This window comes from Amblyomma maculatum, chromosome 3 (assembly GCF_055883805.1).
Source record: "Amblyomma maculatum isolate TAMU_Amacu chromosome 3, ASM5588380v1, whole genome shotgun sequence".
Lineage (NCBI taxonomy): Eukaryota > Metazoa > Arthropoda > Arachnida > Ixodida > Ixodidae > Amblyomma > Amblyomma maculatum.
Window position 1 is genome coordinate 92,878,088 of NC_139346.1, and position 20,210 is coordinate 92,898,297.

The window sequence follows — 20,210 nt, forward strand, 5'->3', positions numbered from 1 at the left end:
GAGGCAACCTACCCGTGGAGTCTCCTGTGGGTTCCGGAGCAGACGACGCGTGTCTCTGTGTATAGGAAATTCAGGAATTTGGTCAGTAAGGAGCGGTGTGAACCCTCATACTTGCTTTACATCAAGCGCTCAGGTTAAACACTTGTTTTTTAATGTTGCAGTGTTTTATTGCTGACACAGGTTGGAAAACGTGAGTGCGCGTGCAATTCCTCTGACGGAAAGCCAAAAGAATAGTCGGAAAGTATAGGTATATATACTCGGGGACAACTTTCTGTGGCAGTAGAGCCAAAGCTACGAAGGCGGGGCTTTCCTAACTGTATTACTACGCCATGTAGTTCCAAGAACCTGGCTTCGGCTGCGGTTTCGGCAACGTGCACGACGTACGCTGTGAAAAGCAGACGAGCGATACGAACGCGCGCAGAAATGGGCGGAGAAAAGCGGCCGACGCATCCCACCCTGCCCCGCCTACGCTCTTGCGCTTTACGAGATTGTCGACAGGCGGCGCAGCCATCGACATGAACGCTGTCTATTAAACTCCGACTGTACTGGCTAGTACTGTAGTTTAAGCCTGATACAATAATAAGCTTAATAGTTTCGTAATGGTTTAAAATTCCAGAGCATCCACTGCGAAATTTCTGGAGGCACTATATGCTTGTGCGGAGTGAGCTGGTGCGTTTCGGCTCCGTAGCTTCCACCACATTGCCACAGAAAATTGTCCCCGAGTTTTTATAGTTGCCTAGACGACGTTCTGCCCCTAGCACTGCGTCCTAATGGCCGCTATCTCGCCGAAGTGCGGGCGATGCAGCACTATTCTTTCTTCCGCCGTGGCCTTGAAAGCAACGGTCGGCATTCTTTGATCTCGGTTCATATGACCAGTCATGGATACCAATATAGGAGGATGCGACTAAACACTCAGTGACAGTAAATCTAATAAGCTGTTCGAAAATCAGTAAGCCATGACTAACTGGGATTAACGCCTGCGCCTTGTCAGCGGCCTCTTGGACGCCGTTGTAACGAAGGTAAAAAGAGAAGGATCGCGCAAGGTGCAATGAAGGCTTCTTGCATCAGAATGCAAGTGCTGTGCTAGCAACCCTTGTCGGTTTGAAACATTGGTAGAAAAGTGGGGAGCATGTTGAAAGCATTGTGCTGTGGTATAACTCATTCCACAGAAACGGTGCTGAATATAATTATTTGTTTTTGTGAAGCAAGGATGAACTTCGTCTTTAGGCATGGAAACTGTGCACGGATGAGAGAGAGATACGTTTATTTTTTTTTATTTATTTATTTTTTTTTTGAGAGGGGGCTAATGTAGCATGTGCAACAACAGTCGCTAGGCGGCTGCTGTTGCATAAACAAAAAGAAGTGGCCTAGAGTGCTTGCGTAGCAGGCAATCGTATAACACGTTGGCCTCCTAAGCGCTTGCATTCAACCGTTATCACGCTTGACCGTACAGGGGGCGACGTACAGCAGCTGGGTTCACTGGATGGCTTCGACATGTGGGACGTGCTCACGGCCGGCGAGTCATCGCCCCGTTCCGAGATTTTGATCAACATTGACCCAGACTCAGGAGAATCCGCGCTGCGCTACCACAACTTCAAGGTTGTGCTGGGGGCGTCGCTGGACGATCGCTACGAGGCACCCGGAGGAGATCGACCGTACGACGACCTGGACGACCTTCTTCAGCAGTCCCGCGCTGCAGCCGTTCTCGGGCGCCTGTACGGAAGGAAGGACATGTTCCAAGACGCCGGCCGCTGGAGGCATGAAGCGACGCTCACCTGCGGGGAGGTCGCTGAAGACAACTCAACTTCATACAGCACTCAATACATGTTCGACATCGCCCAAGACCCGTGCGAGCTGCACAACATCGCAGAGGAGAGGCCAAAAGTAAGATCGCATATGGCGTGCAGGTTTTACTCGGTATAAAAACTGGATAGCTATCGAGCGTTAATTACTATGGTATTATGCTAGGCTTAATTTTGTGTACCTAATCTCTAGGCTTTGCATTGCAGCTGCTTTTGCGCGGTGGTCATTTTACATTCATAACAACATAAATACTTTCAGCTGTCTCCATTCTATAGCATATATAGGACATTCACGCCTCTAATAAGGCGACTGAGACTGTCAAAACGGTCGCTAATTCCAGTCACCCCATTGTATTGGAGAACTACAAGAATACCAGTAGTAGTAGTAGTAGTAGTAGTAGTAGTAGTAGTACCCAGTCGGAAAAAACTACAGAACTTTGTCAAAAATACGACAAAATATATCCTGTAGTTCTGTCGTAAATATCAGATTTTTCTGTAGTCCTTTAGTACTTTTCTGTAGTTTTGTAGTTTTTCTGTAGTATATTTCTGTTGTCTGTAGTTCTGTTTCACTTTTCTGTTGTATCTACAGAAAACAGAAATTTTGTCGTAAATCACAACATTTTCTGCAGTTTTTTCCGACTGGGTGGTAGTACCAGTAGTAGTAGTAGTAGTACCAGTAGCAGTTGTAATATTTGTAGTCGTAGTCCTAGTGGTAGGGGTCGTAGTAACAAGCATTGATGACTTAACCAATATAGGTGACAGCCTTCGCCCTGTAAGTGCGGCGTCCTTTAGCCTAGGAGGCTGCGGGCCCGGGCACTCACCCCGCCCTGTCTGCCGACATAAGCATGTCCTCAGGGGCTGGTTAATCGGTTCTCCCACTGCAAGAGTACAACATAGTGCAACTTCCAGAACAAGAAATTGCACACAAAAAAAGGTTGGCAGACGGAAGACGAGCGTGTTTTGTCTCCCTTCTACTTTCCTATTTTTCTACGTCATTTCCATTTATGAAGCATTGTACCTTAAGGCCTGAATAGCCAAACTTCGCATAAAAATTCAGAGCTGTAAAATTGTAGGTCTCATTGAAGGGATGGATTGTACCACAGATTTCAAGTCGGTAGCACACATGCTCGCTGCTTCGTGGTAGCGATAAGCGTGAAAACCTTGAGATTTGAAGAGCAGTCTAAATACAAATATAAGTTTTATCAATCCGCCCATCATTTGCGTGCCTCATCCAATGGAATGCGAGGTCGTATATGTATGGGCGCGTACTCGTCCCATGGTCATAGTGCTTCGAGTTCACTCGATGTTGGCAGAAAACCGCCACGGGACCTTTCGCGCCAGCTTTCAGCTCCTATATGCGATAGGCCACAAAGCAAGACTTACCCCTTCTTACTCTGTATCCTCGTTCTCGACTCACTCGAACTTTTCACCGATATTCATGTTTTGTAGCCAAATTTTGTGAAGCAACGACAAAATTTTCTTATTAATGAAATGCGGAGTTGTGAGCGAGTAATCATAATCGCAAGCGTCGGCTCTGACAGAGGGGGGGCAGCTGTAGTAGCCGGCATGGCCCGGCACTCATTCATGGTAGGGCTGTGCAACGGTATGTCACCTCATGCCATGGCCAATTTAGAAGGAGCTACCAACTCGGGGTTGAGAATTCCAGGGGGAGAGTGAGAAGAATCAAACCCTCCAGAACTATCAGACATGCTACAAGCAAGCGGGGACTTTTGCTCGACTTGGTTAAAGCGGCCTTTCATATATTATAGTTGCATGGTAAATATTATGTGCGAGATTATTAATAGAGGCAAATTAAACGGATTAATGGTTCAGTGAGCAGCAAAGGGGTACGTGAAGGTGGACCTGCAAGAGGAGCCGCCAGTTATAACTGTTATGTCATATCCTAATAAGAGGAGTGGCATAGCTTAAGTGTCTCCCAATTCTTTATACGAACTTGAGTGATACGAAGGTCCTTGCAATTCCCTCCACGATGACGTAAGTACTCTTGTAACACTATTTGATGTTTACATTCTACTCGCTGTGCAGCTTCTGTCCATGCTGCTGGAGAGACTTGCCGCCTTCAACGAAACCCTTGTGCCGTCCGTGGGCGTCAATGTAGATCCCAGGGGATACCCAGAGTACCACGACGGCATTTTGGCGCCGTAGGAGCCATGATGACTTCTCAGCCAGACGCGCAGCATTCTCCTCTCGGCGACGAGTGGCCATTGTGTTGCCATTCCTAATGCACGTTTGGCATAAACCACAACGGCGTGGAACTCCTCCGGGTCTTGCTCTCTTAATGTTTCTCCCCAACCCTGATGATATAGGACACCTCTCGACAAGACGCTCCCACCTGCTAACTCTTTCCCCTTGTCGAGCTTGGTCTGATGGGTGAACCTGAGGTCATAAATACAGAACCAATAAAATAATCAGTTGATTACTAAAATAACCAAAGACCAGTGTAGCCATATCCACTTGACTGTCGTGTCATAGCCGCTGTGTTTGTGCGCCCTTTGCGCTAGCACGGTAGAAGCTTCAACGGAAACGGTTTCCGACAGTCCAGACAGGTAGGAGTATTTCGGGGCGAAACCTATTCCCAGCTCCGGAAATGTTACGTGTCTGACAACACTGTCCAATATAAACAAAGATGGCCGTCTGATATACCTTTGCGACAGCACTTTCACTTGATGCTGTGCCTAGATTTCTAAGTTGTAGTGTGGAATTCTCTGTGCTTTGTTGGAGGTGAGCGGAATATAGTGACCAGCAACTTTTTCCCGATCGTACTGGATAACTACAATTTCTAAATCGTCGCCCTGGGCAGTTTTGTGCGTAGAGACGCTCGGTCACAACATGAGTCGCACCATGCAGTTCGCTCTCTAAGTAAAATGCATATTCGGACAGGACAGCGTGTTTCAAGGCAAGTGACTATACATCACCGGATATTCTGAAAGGCCGTAAACATAAATGAATGAATGAAAGTTTATTTCACTCAGACTAGGCACACAAGTACAGTTCTGTCCAGGAGGCTGACAAAAAAGCGCTGATGCGTGAAGAGTGTGAGCCTCCCAAGATATGTAACAACCCAGTATACAGTGCAAAAAATGACATGAATAGATTAGATGCACTCAAGGGTGGATATAAAAAAACTAAGCATAATATAATTATTGATGTAAAACGCCATTGAATATTTAGAGCGGTAAGTATAATGCAGGCACTCAAAGAAAGCAAAGCGATATGAGGTTGTTCACTGTAATGTCTTGGCATTGTGGGTTGATAACAGTAAAATTACGAGGAAGTGCTGCCCTCTTCTCTCCCTCTACAGTACAGCACCATCACGTTCCCTACTAGGAAACACTGCCAGCCCCATCCAGTCAAAAATCCAATCCAAACTCAATTTCGAAAACCTAACAAAGAAAACAATGCTGAGGTTTAACCATGCTAAACCTAGTTAGGCGAAGCGAAAGCGTCCTCTTGTTTTGCTTAAGCTTAGGTTTAGACACGTTCAGACATGATTTTGTAGCGATTAAATTAGGGAGGCTATGGAGTCGAAGGCGCCTCAACTATAAGAGGGAACACGTGATGATGCCATGAATCCTCAGCCTGACTATACCCACTGCAGGGCGAAGGCCTCTCCCATATTCCTCCAAATAACCCGGTCCTGTGCGAGCCGCATCAACTTGACCCCTGCGAACTTGTTAACCTCATCCGCCCACCTAATTTTCTGCCGCCCCCTGCTGCGCTTTCCTTCCCTTGGAATTCAGTTTGCTGCCCTAAGCGACCATCGGTTATCCTTTCTTCGCGCTACATGTCCTGCCCATGCCTATTTCTTCTTGATTTCCATTAGAATGTCAGCGACTTGAGTTATTTCTCTGGCCCACTCTGCACGTTTCCTATCTCTCAACGTTATCCCTACCATTTTTCTTTCCATAGACTTCTGCGTTGTCATCAGCTTAAGTAGAACCCTCTTTGTCAACTTCTACTTTTCAGCCCCATAGGTAAGTACAGGTAAGATGCAACTGTTGTATACTTTCCTCTTGAGCGATACCGGTAGGCTGCTAGTCATAACCTGGGAGTGCTTGCCAAATGCGCTCCATCCCAGCCTTATCTCCTTCTTATTTCCCTTTCATGGTCCGGATCTGCGGTTACTACCCGTCCTAAATAGATATATTCGCCTACTATTTCCAGGGCTTCGCTACCTAACGTAAACTGCTGTTCCTTCCCTAGGCTATTGAACATTACCTTAGTTTTCTGCATATTGATTTTCAAGCCTACTTTTTTTACTTTTCCTGTCTAAGTGATCAATTATTCTTTGCAATTCATTCCCTATGTTACTTAGCAAGGCAATGTCATCAGCAAACCGCAGATGAATGAGGTATTCTCCGTCTACTCTTATTCCCAACTGCTCCCATTCCAAGTCTCTGAATACTTCTTCTAAGCAAGCTGTGAATAGTACTGGGGAGATCGTGTCTCCTTTCCTGACAACTTTCTTTATAGAAATTTTGTTACTTTCTTTATGCAGAAGTATGGTTGCTGTGCACCCTCTATCTATATCTTCCACCGTTTTCACGTACGGCTCGTCTACACCCTGATTTCGCAATGCCTGTATGACTGCTGGGGTTTCTACTGAGTCAAATGCTTTTTCGTAATCAATTAATGCTACGTATAAGGGCTGGTTATATCCCGAGCATTTTTCTATCACCTGGTTGATGGTATGGATATGATCGATAGTGAGTATCCTTTCCAAATACCTGTGATATTTTGCTTGTTTGCAGTCTAAATTTGGCCTCATTCTATTAGCAATTACTTTGGTAAATATCTTATACGTAACAGATAGTAAGCTAAATGGTCTGTAATTTTTAAGTCCTTAGCGTCCCCGGTCTTATGAATTAGGATAATGTTTACGTTCTTTCATGGTTCCGGTATCATCGATGACACCAGACATTGCGTCTACAGGGTGGCCAGTTTTTCTAGCACAATATCCCCCTCGTCTTTCAACAAATCTGTAGTTACCTGATCACCTCCAGTTGTTTTCCCCCTTTTCATACTTTCTAATGCTTTCTTAACTTCGTCCTTCGTCACTAACAGAACGTCAGAGTGCATTTCCTTACCGCCAATCTCATTATTGTCGTGACTTCATTGGCTGCTGTAGAGATCAGTATAGAACTCTTATCTTATCTGACTATCTTATCCATATTCTTGACGATATTTCCCGCTTTGTCCCTTAGCGCATACATCTGATTTTCGCCTATGCCCAATTTCTTCTTCATCGCTTTAAGTCTTCCCCCGCTGTTTACAGCATGCTCAATTTTCTCCATGTAGTTCCTTACATCGGCCACTCTGCGCTTATTGATCAGCTTCGATATCTCTGCCAATTCTATCTGGTCTGTTGGATTGGAAGCTTTCATACTTTGGTGTTTCTTAATCAAATCCTTCGTCTCCTTAAACAGCTTAACAGTATCCTCTCCAACTATCCTACCGCCTACTTCTACAGCGCACTCAGTTATGATATCTCTGAAATTAATTATCATTGCTTCTAGGCTAATGTCATCACCTTCGGTTAGAGCTAAATACCTATTCTGTAGCGATATCCTGAACTCTTCTGCCCTCCCCCTCACCGCGAATTCGTTGATGAACTTCTTTCTTAGTAATCTGTTTCGTTCCCTTTCCAGATTTAGACTAATTCGAGACCTTACCGATACGTGATGATGTATCGGCCGTCAAAGCTCAAGATCAAAGGTCAAGCGGTGGTACAACATATGGTTAGCTATACAGCCACACTGTGAACTCTGACTTGTTGAAAGTCAAGCGGAGGTTGATCCTAGGTGATACTTGGCACGGTAAAACTTTCGCTTCAAAACGCACCCGTACGGCACCTTCCCGTATAGCGCATGCTCAACGGCTGGCGGCTGGCCTCGGGTGCCCACCACGAGCAAGACCACCGCGAAAGATTTATGCTGCCATGTGGTCTCTTACATCCCCACATCGTATGTTGGCACGTTACAGAATGCAGCATTCATATTTGTAGTTGGTGGGCGATACCCTGTGTAGTAAGGTGCCGTGCACGTAACTGTTGGTTTGAATTTTTCAGAGGATGCTTCTTCTTCTGCTTCTTCTCAGAATAGTTTTGGGCGAGGTGGGGAATATTTACTTCTCTCAAGTCTGCAATGCAGGAGGATGACTTTTTGGGTACATCCGGGTTCTTCGAAATCCTTGTAAGAGTGGAACCCGATTAGCATACCCTCGGGCTGAGGCACGGAGTAAGATAGACAGGAGCTCTGACTCCGCTTTTGGCAAGGACGAAATTTCATTCATTCATTCATTCATTCATAAACCTTTATTCATGAGGATGACCTGAGGCCTAAAGGGGAAGGGGTGAGTTAGGAGACGTTGAGGGCACCAGACTCCAACATGAAGTATACCAGGGCACTAAGCTTGCGCTTGGCGTTGGTATTGGGGGCTGTCCAGTCTTCGTAACTCTGAATGTGGTGAGCAGATGTGTAGCGTGCGCGGAGGCCAGCCGTGCCAGGACAGGTCCAGATCAAGTGCTGCAGGTCAACGAAGTCAGCAGGGCATTTGGGGCAGCTGATCTTGGTTCGGCGCCATTGCCTTAGGATGTCCGGTGTGCACGCTGCACCGGCTCGCGCCTTGTGAGTTAGAACAATTGGGCAGGACGAGAGAGGCCGGAAAGGATCGGAGGAGTAATATCGGGGACAAGGTCCCGCAACAAACCCCTCCGTAAGGAGCAAAACTGACAAAAGAGAACAAGGACACTGCCTCGCAATTCTTTCTCAGACGCAGATTGTTTCTTCTTTAGAAAACAGACACTGAAGCTCCAAGGCAGGATATATAAAATGACCTGTAAGCAATTTCACCCCCCCCCTCTCTCTCTTCCGCGGTTATTTAATGGGCACATATATAATTCTAAAGACCTCCTTGCAGTTCGCCTCCAGCGAGCGGCGGCCGGGATCAAACCCGCGTCGCCATGAACAGCAGTCCCTAACGAGTGAGCCACCACGGCGCGGCGAGTGTTGAATAAAACAGTTATATACCAATATAAAAGCTATAAGAGCAACGAAGTAATAACCACGCAGCGAAAATTTGTTTTTCTAGATGTTGTCCAGAACTGTCTCATTTAGTCTGTGGAATTGAAATCACTCGATCAATTGCGGGACCAGTTATTAAGAGCTGAATATGATTGACGAAAATTAAAACGCGAAAATATCTCGTGTGCAGCAGAAGGGTTGATGTTTCTTTGTATACATGTGAATGCACGTTCTATTCAGGTGAAAGCTACGTATAAAATGTTCTGAGTATGCAATTGCACGACAGTCAGCATCAAAATTAACATATCGGCATATACTGAAAAGCGCGCCTAAGATGCGAACGAACCCACGTATCTTTTATTAAATTCATAGGCACCAACTAGATTACATCTGCAAGTTCTTCAGAAATTAAATCAAGCAGCGCATCGAATGATTGCATGCGCCTTACAAACCTGGACCTTAATGAAATGTGTATAATAAAAATGAAATACTTGCCTCAAATCCCACGTCATACACGATGTGGTCTCTGACCTGCGACACACACTTAGCATTAACGATAACAGCGTTCTCTTCTACAATCTGCTCAACAGAATGCGCATGGCTGACTAACAGCTCTCCCTTTTTGACATTTGAGCTGCGACAATAGCCACCGCTGTCGGCTATTTTCTTAAAACCGCATCGAAGCGTGTACATTGTTGCACACTGGCTTCAAACACCACTTCGTCCAAGCGCGAGTTCGAAAAGTAGAAGCAGGAGCGCTCGCGCAAGACAGCTTTCTTTCAGCACAGAAATCCAAGCGCGCACAATGCGAGTAGACTGCGGTCAGGGCGGGCGCAAGCAGCTTTCAACAACGCGAGTGCGCGCAAAGCGAGTTACTTCCGCGTGCAGAAGCCGCAAAAACACGAAAATCTACAGGCGAGCTATTCACGCTGCCCGACCCATCACATGGCGTTGGCCGGAGAGGGCGCTATTCACTGGCGCCTGCAGCGCCACTATGGTGGCTAGCCACCATAGCGCCACCCTGCGATACTTGGGTCCCCATACTGGCCATAAGTTTTGTTTGGTTTGGTTTGGTTTGGCTTGTGGGGTTTAACGTCCCTATAGTGAACTAAACGTCCCAAAGCGACTCAGGCTATGAGAGACGCCGTAGTGGAGGACTCCGGAAATTTCGACCACCTGGGGTTCTTTAACGTACACTGACATAGCACAGCACACGGGCGCCTTGCTTTTCGCCTCCATCGAAAAGCGGCCGCCGGGGCCGGGATTCGATCCCGCATCCTTGGGAACAATAGTCGAGCTCCGTAGCCACTGCGCCACCCCGGCGGGGTGGCCATAAGTTTGAAGGGCGTATTTGACAACATTAGCCACGAAGCGATACTAATGGAACTCTCAGCAACAAATTGCGGAAGAAAGACCTTCGAGTATGTCAAGGCGTTCCTAAGGGACAGAACAGCCATCATTGGGATTAATAACATACGGTCAGAAACGAGAAAAAAACCCAACAAGGGCACACCACAGGAATCAGTTATATCTCCAACACCGTTTAACATTACCATGATAGGGATAGCGAGAAAACTCAGGAACATACAACACATAGAACATGCAATCTACGTAGACGACGTAACAGTATGGACCGGGGAAAAGAAAAACGGTTGCAACTCGCTGCGCAATAACTTGAGGATTTCGCTCGCTCTAGCGTAATACACTGCTCATCGAAGAAATCATCATACATGATTACACTCAACCAGGTACAAACCAGCGGACATCGACATAATCATGAACGGCCGTCTGATTCGTCAGACGGCCAAAATGAGAGTACTAGGCCTGTGATTACAAGAAGGAGGCAAGCGTGATCACACGAACAAATCTCTTACCACTGTTACCAACCAAATCTCTAAAATGATAAGCAGGATAACAAACAAAAGAAGGGGGATCGAGGAAGAAGACGGAATACAGATAGTGACAGCCCTCATCATCCCGTGCCTCACCTACAGTCTCCCATATCTTAAAACAACCAAGACGGAAAGGAACAAGATAAACGTGCTAATCAGAAAGGCATACAAACTGGCCCTGGGATTGCCTCCATACGCCTCGAACAGCAAGTTTGACGATTTGGGCATGCACTGTACCTTCGAAGAACATAGCGAAGCTATGCTCGACTCCCAGATCAGAAGACCTAAACAGACCAAGACGAGCAGTGCTCTCCTTACGAAACTCGGATATACCCTTAAAGACGACATAGCGCTGAAACCACAAATATCGCACCAGGCATCAGAGGCAATTTCACGGTCAAACCACTGCCCAGAAATATGAACCCTGTCAATCATAACGGCAAAAGGAATGCCTGAGCCAAACTCCTTGACAAACACCTGTGACACAAAGCATTTTGTGATGTATGTCGACGCAGCGAGATGCAAAGGCAGAGAGGTGACCGCAGCCGCGGTATACAAACTCATGAGGCAAGCTCATATACGGAACAACTTTACGAACCAAATGTATCCACACAGCAGGAGAGGGGGCAATAGCCCTAGCATTCTCAAAAGCAAACTGAAGACAACACAGTTACTGGATAGTCTCGGACTTTCAAGCCGCCTTTCGAGCATTCCAAAACAACAGGACTAATCGTATGGCAAACAAGTTCCTAACGGGCCGGCCAGAAGGAACAGACCCAAGTAGACAACACACGATTGTTTGGGTTCCCGACACTGGGGTGGAGGCTAACATTATGGTAGATGCTGTCGTCCGAGGTTTCGCTAGCCGGGCGGCGGAGCCATCGGTAGAGCCTTTCACAACACCAGAAACATACGGAGAAACAATACGAGCGTGTAGGGAGAGGCGTAGAAAGTACGCACTTCCACATGACACACTAAGCCGACAACAAGCCATATACAATTAGGCGCTTACAAACACAAATTCAGAGCCCTGTACCACAGGATATGGCCAACACAATACAAAAACGAATGTGTCAGGTTCGGAGACACAGCTACACTATACCACACAACATGGGGATGTATGGCAAGCCCCATAATGCCTAAAATAGATAGCCCTAGTCCTGAGCAGTGGGAGGACTAGCATCATCACCAGCTAGCGCAGAATCAGCTCATGCTAGTGCAGCGAGCCAGAGCCGCTGCTGAGGCTAATGGGTTCCCGGACAGAGGACTGCCGACCACTGCTCTTCCTAACCCACTACCCCTAACCCCCAATTTTCCCCAATAAAGTTATCAATCAATCAATGCATATAAATCCCCGCTTTAAATAAGCCGTTATAAACGTGCCTGCGTGGCGTAGGGATAACGTGAATGGGTAACGTGTCATGCATGGCAGGCTGATTCTAATGTCACCCTCCCACACGAAATAAGAGGCCCGAGTTGGCGCTCTTCAGGCACCGGCGAAATGCTCAAAAGTAGCGTGGTGCAGCTTTCGCTACAAAAGCAATCGTGCGGCCTGAAATCTTTTCACCAAAGTTATGCTATCGAAGATAAAAGTCTCAAGGACGCGTGAGCGGCAGCCGAATTGCCACAGCATACATTTTTGTTAGCCGACGGCTGTAGACCATATATGGAAGCCCTCATATGTCACTCACTTGTCTTATGTGGGGCAATAAAACGGTCGCTCAAAGACATGAGTGGACGTGACACCTAAGCACCTATGTAGTTTCCAGGCTTCCTGGAGTGTTTTCTTGTTATGCGACTTGTCATTGGGTGATGCCGCGAAAGCTTTATCATGTTTTGTTTACTTGTTCGAGCTAAAAGCCACCATCACGCAACTTATCACTTTGATATTGCGCAGGGCAATGCTACCAGATTTATCTGGGACGTTCGTAGCCACACATTTTCTTCGAGATGGTCGTAGACCACGTAATTCCGTGATATCTAAATGTCTTCGTCACTTTTAAAATAGGCGTGGCCAAGAGAAGCGGGCATCTATTCTTGGACAATTGACAAGCGCGCATATTTTGTTGCCGACATCGTCCAGTTGTTCATGCACTTATTTGTGTATACATGTTAGATGTTTCGTTTGCAAGCGTTTTGTTGCCTTCCTGATTGGCGGACTGCTGTCATAACGCTTTTACAACACATACACAAGGTATCTTGCCTGCATTGTGCAATGTCAGTGCACGTTAAAGAACCTCGGGAGGTCGAAATTTCTGGATTCCTCCAATACGGCGTCTCTCAGAGCCTAACTGAGCCGCATTGGGACGTTAAGCTCCCTAAACCAAACCAAACCAAGGTACCTTGACTACCTCCCTTAAAAAGGACCAGAAATATGTGTGCGCGCTAAGTTACGCTTTGTGGTCGGACATTGTGTCCCCAAAATCCCCAAATTGTCGCTGAAGTGAGGGACAGGCCGGTTCCTTTCGAATCTGCATACGTGTCACTTAGCACATATTTCTTGTCAGCTACCGGTCAGACGCCTGCTTCTGGGAAAGAGAGCAATGGTTAGCCTTGACCGCCTAGTAAAGAGCAGAGACATTAGTCTGCCTACCAAGATCCGTATAACTCGTGCTATGGTCTTTCCAGTTGTAATGTATGGATGCGAGAGTTGGACTGTGAAAAAGGCTGACCGCCGAAGAATTGACGCGTTTGAATTGTGGTGTTGGCGAAGACTCTTGAGAGTTCCTTGGACTGCCAGAAGATCAAATCAGTCGATATTGTGGACCATAAACCCTGACTGCTCATTGGAGGGTCAAATTCTAAAGTTAAATCTCAGCTACTTCGGTAATCTAATGAGAAGAGAGGAGTCGCTGGAGAAAGATTTGATGTTGGGAAAGGTTGAGGGTCGCCGGAGAAGGGGTAGGCAGCGAACGCGATGGTTAGATGGCATCCTCGAGGCACTGCAGATGAAGTTATGTGATGTTAGGAAGATAGTTAGAGACCGGAAAGCGTGGCGTGACATGGTCCATAGGGTCACGAAGAGTCAGACACGACTGAACGATTGAACTGAACTGAACTGAACTGAACCGGTAGGGGCCGAACGGCTACATCGTAAGTTCAAGGCAATCTCAGGGCAATGTGCATGCGGCAGATGTGGTAAGCACGGTGGTAGGTGCATTATGGGCGCACAGTTAACGAGGCTGTATCCGCGTCTTCGTTTCACTTCTCAGTCAATGGACACTTAATTGGACTTCAGAGAGCATGTCACAACAAACGAGAGTGCTTGCTCTGCGGAAACTGCTTGAAGTTTCCCGAACTCTGCTGAACCACCCACGTAATTAATAAAGTTTATTCTCCCCTTCCCCCCTCCCCACCGCCACCGCCCCACTTTCTTTGATACCACCGAAATCAACGAGGCTCTGTATATCCACGTCTTCGTTTGGCTTCTCAGTTGATGGATGTCACGACAAACGAGAGTTCCAACTCTGTGGAAACTTCCTGGGGTTTCCCGGACATTGGCTGAACCACCCACGTAATTAATCAAATTTTCCGAGATCACTGCAGGGAACGCTGGTTGTGTTCGACAAGGGGCGCGCGATGTACCGTGTGCAGCTGCAACACTCAGGCTTTCGCATTTCTGCACTGCAGATCCTGCAGTGCTCTCAGAACTTTTCAGGTTGCAGTTAATCTCTTTACACACTTTCTGACTATTCCCACTGTCACCCGTTAATAATTAGAAGGATTATTAACGATGCGCCTTTAACTGTGCGCACACTGCCCTTAATGTGAGGGGGGGTAGCTGTTCCGGTCGCAAAGGAGATGCCCTCGACTTGCGTGGCAAGCTCAGCCGGAATTCAACTACCTTGTAGAGACAAAAGGGGGTGGCTGTTTGGTGCCCAGCTTTCGCCGGTTCAAGCCAGAGTAAGAGTCGGAGTCAGAAGTAACAAACAAAACACACTTTATACACAGCAAGAGATGATACAGAGGAATACACTTGAACACTTAAAATGCACAGACGAGAGGTTCACAGAAAACTAACGCTAAGCACGCAACTGCAGAGGTATTCAATAACACAGAGGATTTACAACAGATCAAACACGAGAGAGTCAAATAAACAAACACCAAATTGTTCACCGGGCACTGTTGCAGTCCGACGCCTCGAGAGTCACGATGTGGCCGCCATGCAAGACGAGCGCCGCTTCATCGCGGGTCCGTAGGCTTGCCAGCAGCGGGTGATCCCAGGGAGTCCAGCCAAAGCACTAGCGAACACGCCGCAATCACTGACTGACTGACCACACAAGCGACGCGGCCTCCATAAATAGGTAGCGCCGCGTCTGTCTGTTAAACCGCGCCAAAGCTAGCGCGCACGCACACTTAGCTTCGCTGGTTAGAGCGCTCCTTTTTTCCTCCCGTCGAGCCGCGCGTCGTCATTGGCTAGGTCCCGTAGAATTTTCTGGAGACGTCTGGCATCTTCCGGACTGATAAATCGCCGTCATCGCCGGGTGATGAGAAAGAGGGTGACGGCGACGCGTACAAAGCTACGCGCTCTCTCGCGCGGGGAAGGAGGCTGTTCTCGAACCTTGTGGAATTTTCGATGCGGCGCCACACGGGCCTCGCGCCGCGCCGCTTAATAAAAATGTGCGCCGATTTCGTGACACGCACCCATTTTTGCACGTAAATGACGCTCTTTGCCACTTGCTCAAGTTCAAACAGTTCAAATTTCCCGCTACCGAAAGTAACGTCACCGAAAGTCTAGTACCACGTGAACCCCTTCGGGCATCGACATTACCTCGCCCGGCTATTTCGATGTCTGACTGATTTAATTGGCCACGTGAACCCCTTCGGGCATCGACATTACCTCGCCCGGCTATTTCGATGTCTGACTGATTTAATTGGCTGTAATTATTAACTGATTAACCCACATGAATCATTTTGTCACTTGCACACCTTTCCTTGACCTGTGCGTTGACACTCTACCCGATGGCGCCATTGTTTTTCCGACATAAAACCTCTCAGCTACAGAGCCAGTAGCAGGCCCCGTATTCTTTTCCTTCTTCCTACAGCCACAACAACAACAACTCACTGAAGGGTGGCAGATCCTGGCCCTACGGGCCAAAACGGTAGGTCAACGCCGCTTGCGGCGGGGGCTAGCCAGCCACGAATTTTCTGTTGTAGACCGTCATTGCACCCGCCACTGCTTCGGTGGTTGACGACGACGGCTGTTGTTGCGGCGCGCGTCTTTCTCTCCCTCTTCTTGCTTTCTTCTCTATTTTATCTTCTGTAGTTCCTCTGTTACAGCGCCGACAAGGTCATGCCCACGCGTAACCCGCCTACAGAGCCATGCAAGGCTTACCTATTGAAATAAAATTTAGCCTCGCCGTGATGGTGTAGTGGTTGAGATGCTCGACTACTGTGCCGGAGTACCCGGGTTCGATCCCGACCGCTGCCGGCTGCGTTTCGATGGAGGCGAAACGGGGTGGCGTCCGTGTGCTGTACGATGTCAGTGCACGTTGTATGATGTCAGAACTACAGTGGTCAGAACCAGTCAGAGCCCCATGTGGTCGAAATTTGTCGTGTCCTCCGCTACGGCGTCTCCATAGCCTGAGTCGATTTGGGGCGTTAAACCCTACAGCCAAACAAAACAATAAAGTTTATTATCTCCCTCTCTCTCTTTCTCAGCTGAGAGCACCGAAATCAAGCAATAAATAAAAAGTGAAGGGGTCACACGGGTTCCGGTAAAAACGTCTCCGGAGGAAATGGCCCCGGAAAAAAAGTTCCTTTTTGCGAAGTAGGCAAAAATGTCCCCAGGCGGATGAAGTCAAATGTATACGGTAACGTCAATCTTTTGCCTGGCCAGAGGGTCGGCTTCTCGGGGATGAATTACATCGAAAAAGGGTGGTTGGCCCACGGCCGGTGAAGCGCGCTCTCCCTCGGGACCGGCCGTAGTTGGCCTAACATAGTGTGAAAAACGGCCGCAGGAGAGCTTTAAGTTTGGTTTGGTTTGTGGGGTTTAACGTCCCAAAGCGACTCAGGCTATGAGAGACGCCGTAGTGGAGGACTCCGGAAATTTCGACCACCTGGAGTTCTTTAACGTGCACTGACATCGCACAGCACACGGGCACCTTGCTTTTCGCCTCCATCGAAAAGCTGCCGCCGAGGCTTTCATGCGACGAATTAGCAAGAGGACATTAATGACGTCGCACCTGTTTGCTTATTTGGCCTTGCATTTCCTTTTATGATTTTAGCTTGAACCTAACTTTTTTTTTTCTCGACGTATTTTCTCGTTCCACGTCCTGTAGCTCCTCACTGTGCTATAAAGACAAACTGGGATTCTACATCGCGAGTTGCAATGATGTATTCTTATACTCGACATCATAGCAACAACAAAAAGATAATGGCAGCGGAACAGAGCGACCAAGGGCAAGTGCATATCAGGATCATTCTGCGCTTCAACAACGTCACTGATTAAAGTGTCGACTTATTGTAGTAGGAGTCTGCTCTTTCATGGTTTGACCTACACTGCATGATTGTGACATATGATCTAGCTGGTACTCCAACAGCGGCCTCGTATTTGTCTTGTTTGCGCGCTGACTACGTGCTTCAAGGGTGGACGCTGGAGATGGTGATTTTAGGGTGGCCATCTTAATTTCCATATCACCACCGGCAGTGCAGACCGTGGCCACCGGAACGGTTGACCCTCGTCACTGAGAGATCTGCGAGGGTGTTTCAGCAGCGCTTTCTCTTGTCTGCGGTTACTCAAGGCTACTAATCAGGCATCCGGAGGACTAAGCCCACAGAATACAATAAGTTCACTTTTTTTTTTTTTCCAAGTGAGTTTTAGAAGGCGGAAAAAAATTGCGCCTTTTTTTTACCTACACCCAGGGTCACACACATACTATCGAATCGAGTCATCCATCGCCTGCGAATTTTACTTGTCTTCCTGTCTAGGAGGGAGCGCTTGAAAGGAATTATGGCGAAACTTTGGAAAAACTGTTGATATGACAGAATGCGCACCCACTCAAACCGCCAGGTCTGGGGCAAACTTCAAAGCAACCGCGTTAGCATGAGGGATCTGGGTCACGTGTCACTGCTCGATAATCATAAGCACAAAGCGCCGACACTGCTGATACTGCTAGCCATTAAGCGGTGGTGGAGGCGCAGGCATTGATCGAGGCGCACTTTGTGACGGAACAGCGCAGAACTTGTTCAGTCATCAACTGATGCGCGTATGTCTTGTAGAGAACGTAGGCAGCTCTCCGGCATCCGTTGTTAGCCGAAAGTTACTGCCCATCTGGCAAGCAGAAGATTGGGCAGTGTGTCGACCGCGCCGCGAAATGCATGGGAGCGAGGGTATAATGTTCTAGAATTGGGAAGTGTGCCGTCTTCGGCGCGCTGCAATGGGAGCGACGTGGTCGCCGGAGCGATGAAAAGCGTAGGTGGCGCTGTCAGCCGTAGGAGCGCATCACAAGCGCGCGCGCAGCAGAGGAAAGGCTAGGGGCGTCTGCTTCTGCGGCTCGTTTCCTGCGTGAATTTCGTTGCATCGCGTTGCTTCTCTGGCTGTTGTACTATGGCGCGTTGTTGAGCGAAGAATGCTCTTTTCCTTTCGTTCTTTCTTCTTGCTCATTGCGTGCTCTTTCTGCTGCCTTCCCTATTCGAACCCTTCCCTTCTCAAAATACACTGTCTCCGCTCGGCGGGAGAATCACACTCGCCCGCTGCTGTTCGCAGGCACTGTTCTGTCTTTTTCCCGCGCTTTTTAGACTGTGCGGAGTTTGCTGAGCTTGTGCGGTGATGTACTTCGAATAGTATACGAAGAAAATGACGGAAAGAAGACGGAGCAAGCGAGATGGTATGTGCTTCGTACCAAATTGCGATAGTGGATACCACTCATGCAAAGAACCGCGATCTTTATTTCGCGTTCCCGTGGAGTCTGATCGTCGCGAATCGTGGTCACGGAACACAAAAAGAGGGGACAGAGTCCTTGATGAAACTTGCGTCGTGTGTGAGCGTCACTTTGAGCCACGATTTATTGAGAGGTCATTGAAGACAACCGTCGATGGAGAGGTCATTGAAATCCCTCGTGATCGACCACAACTGACAAAGGATGCCGTACCTACCATCTTTCCTAGAGCACCGAAATATTTTTACAAATCGCTTCCGAAAAAGAAAAAAGAGCGAAATATCTGATCAGCCGCTTCCTGTGCCGAAACGACGACGAGAAGAGGGAAATAATAAAAACGGCGCGTCGGAAATGCACGTGGATGAAGAAGGCACGAGTACTGAGGCTCTTGAAGTGCGCTTCTTAACGCTGTCATTTTTTAGTTAAAATTCCCAAGAACTGGTCAGAAGTTTCGTTGCCAAATTGTGAAGATATAATCCTGTACGCTGGGTGCGAAGAAGACGCAACAGATCGTGACAGCAGGCTAGCGATAAAAAGGTGTCGATACTTCAAGTGCAAGGGGACGGAAAGTCAGCTGCCGCTGAGGTGAGATTGCAAGGAGGAAGTTGGATCACGAGAAGATGCGGAAAATTTAACAGCGACGTAAGCAAGCTTTGTACAGGCGCAGGCCTAGAACCTTTACGTTCCGATTGCCCGTCGTACAACGGAACATTTTTTTTTCCAAGAAGTGCTCACTCATAGTGAAAGAAAGCGATGCCGCATGCATTCACTGTAAATACCAGCGGAAACTCATCCTTAATCAGCTCTCCAGAAGAAGGTCTCGAAAAAAGTTACGGCAAAAACCACTAACGCACGGCGCACTCTACGAAGAATAAAGACGTTAAGTAAAACAAAGATGAGCCTGAGCCGCATGAAGGCCATGAATGAACACATCTCCGAAGAAATTTTTTCACAAAAAATTAACGGCCTTCCAGAAAAGCAGCAAACTGCCGTACGCGCCTGTTTCGAAGCAGCGCGCCGAAAATCGAAAAAAGGGAGGAGGTACGAAGATGAATGGATCCTCGAATGCATATTGGTGCGTATGCGTAGTCCGAAACTGTACGAACATTTGAGGCAGCATGGCATTTTGGCTTTGTCAGGAGGCACTTGCTTAAAGAAGGCAATGAAGCATAGAAGACTTCAGTCTAGCTCGCATAAACCGGTGCATCCAATATTAAAAATTTACATGATCCTAGAAATACGTTAGACATTCGTCATTGAACCTCCCGCTAGTGTTCGAGAAATAAAGCACCCAATACGTTCAGGAAATATATCTTGCCGTTGCTTGTCAGTTCGTCGGCAATCTGTATCTTACATTGCCTGTATTTGTATTGCCGTTCCCTGACGACGGCCGCTTATTTTATAGGGAACTAGTTGTTTTGTTCATGAACATAACCATTTTAATACATTTAGACAAGCGTGTGGGAGCTAAAGCGACACAATATATTGCTACGCGCATTCGGAGTCCGATTGAACTAGCGGTGACGGTTCACCCAGCTGTCTGCTCCGCGCTCACTGCGCTCCTCCTGCACACAGCGCCCTCTCTCCTGTCAT

At 47.7% G+C, this 20,210-nt stretch overlaps 1 pseudogene; it reads left to right on the forward strand.

Annotated features, from left to right (window-relative positions):
- The window catches only part of LOC146195309 (arylsulfatase B-like), a 31,423-nt pseudogene extending 27,207 nt beyond the window's left edge, over positions 1 to 4,216 (forward strand).
- The last annotated feature ends 15,994 nt before the right edge of the window (positions 4,217 to 20,210 follow it).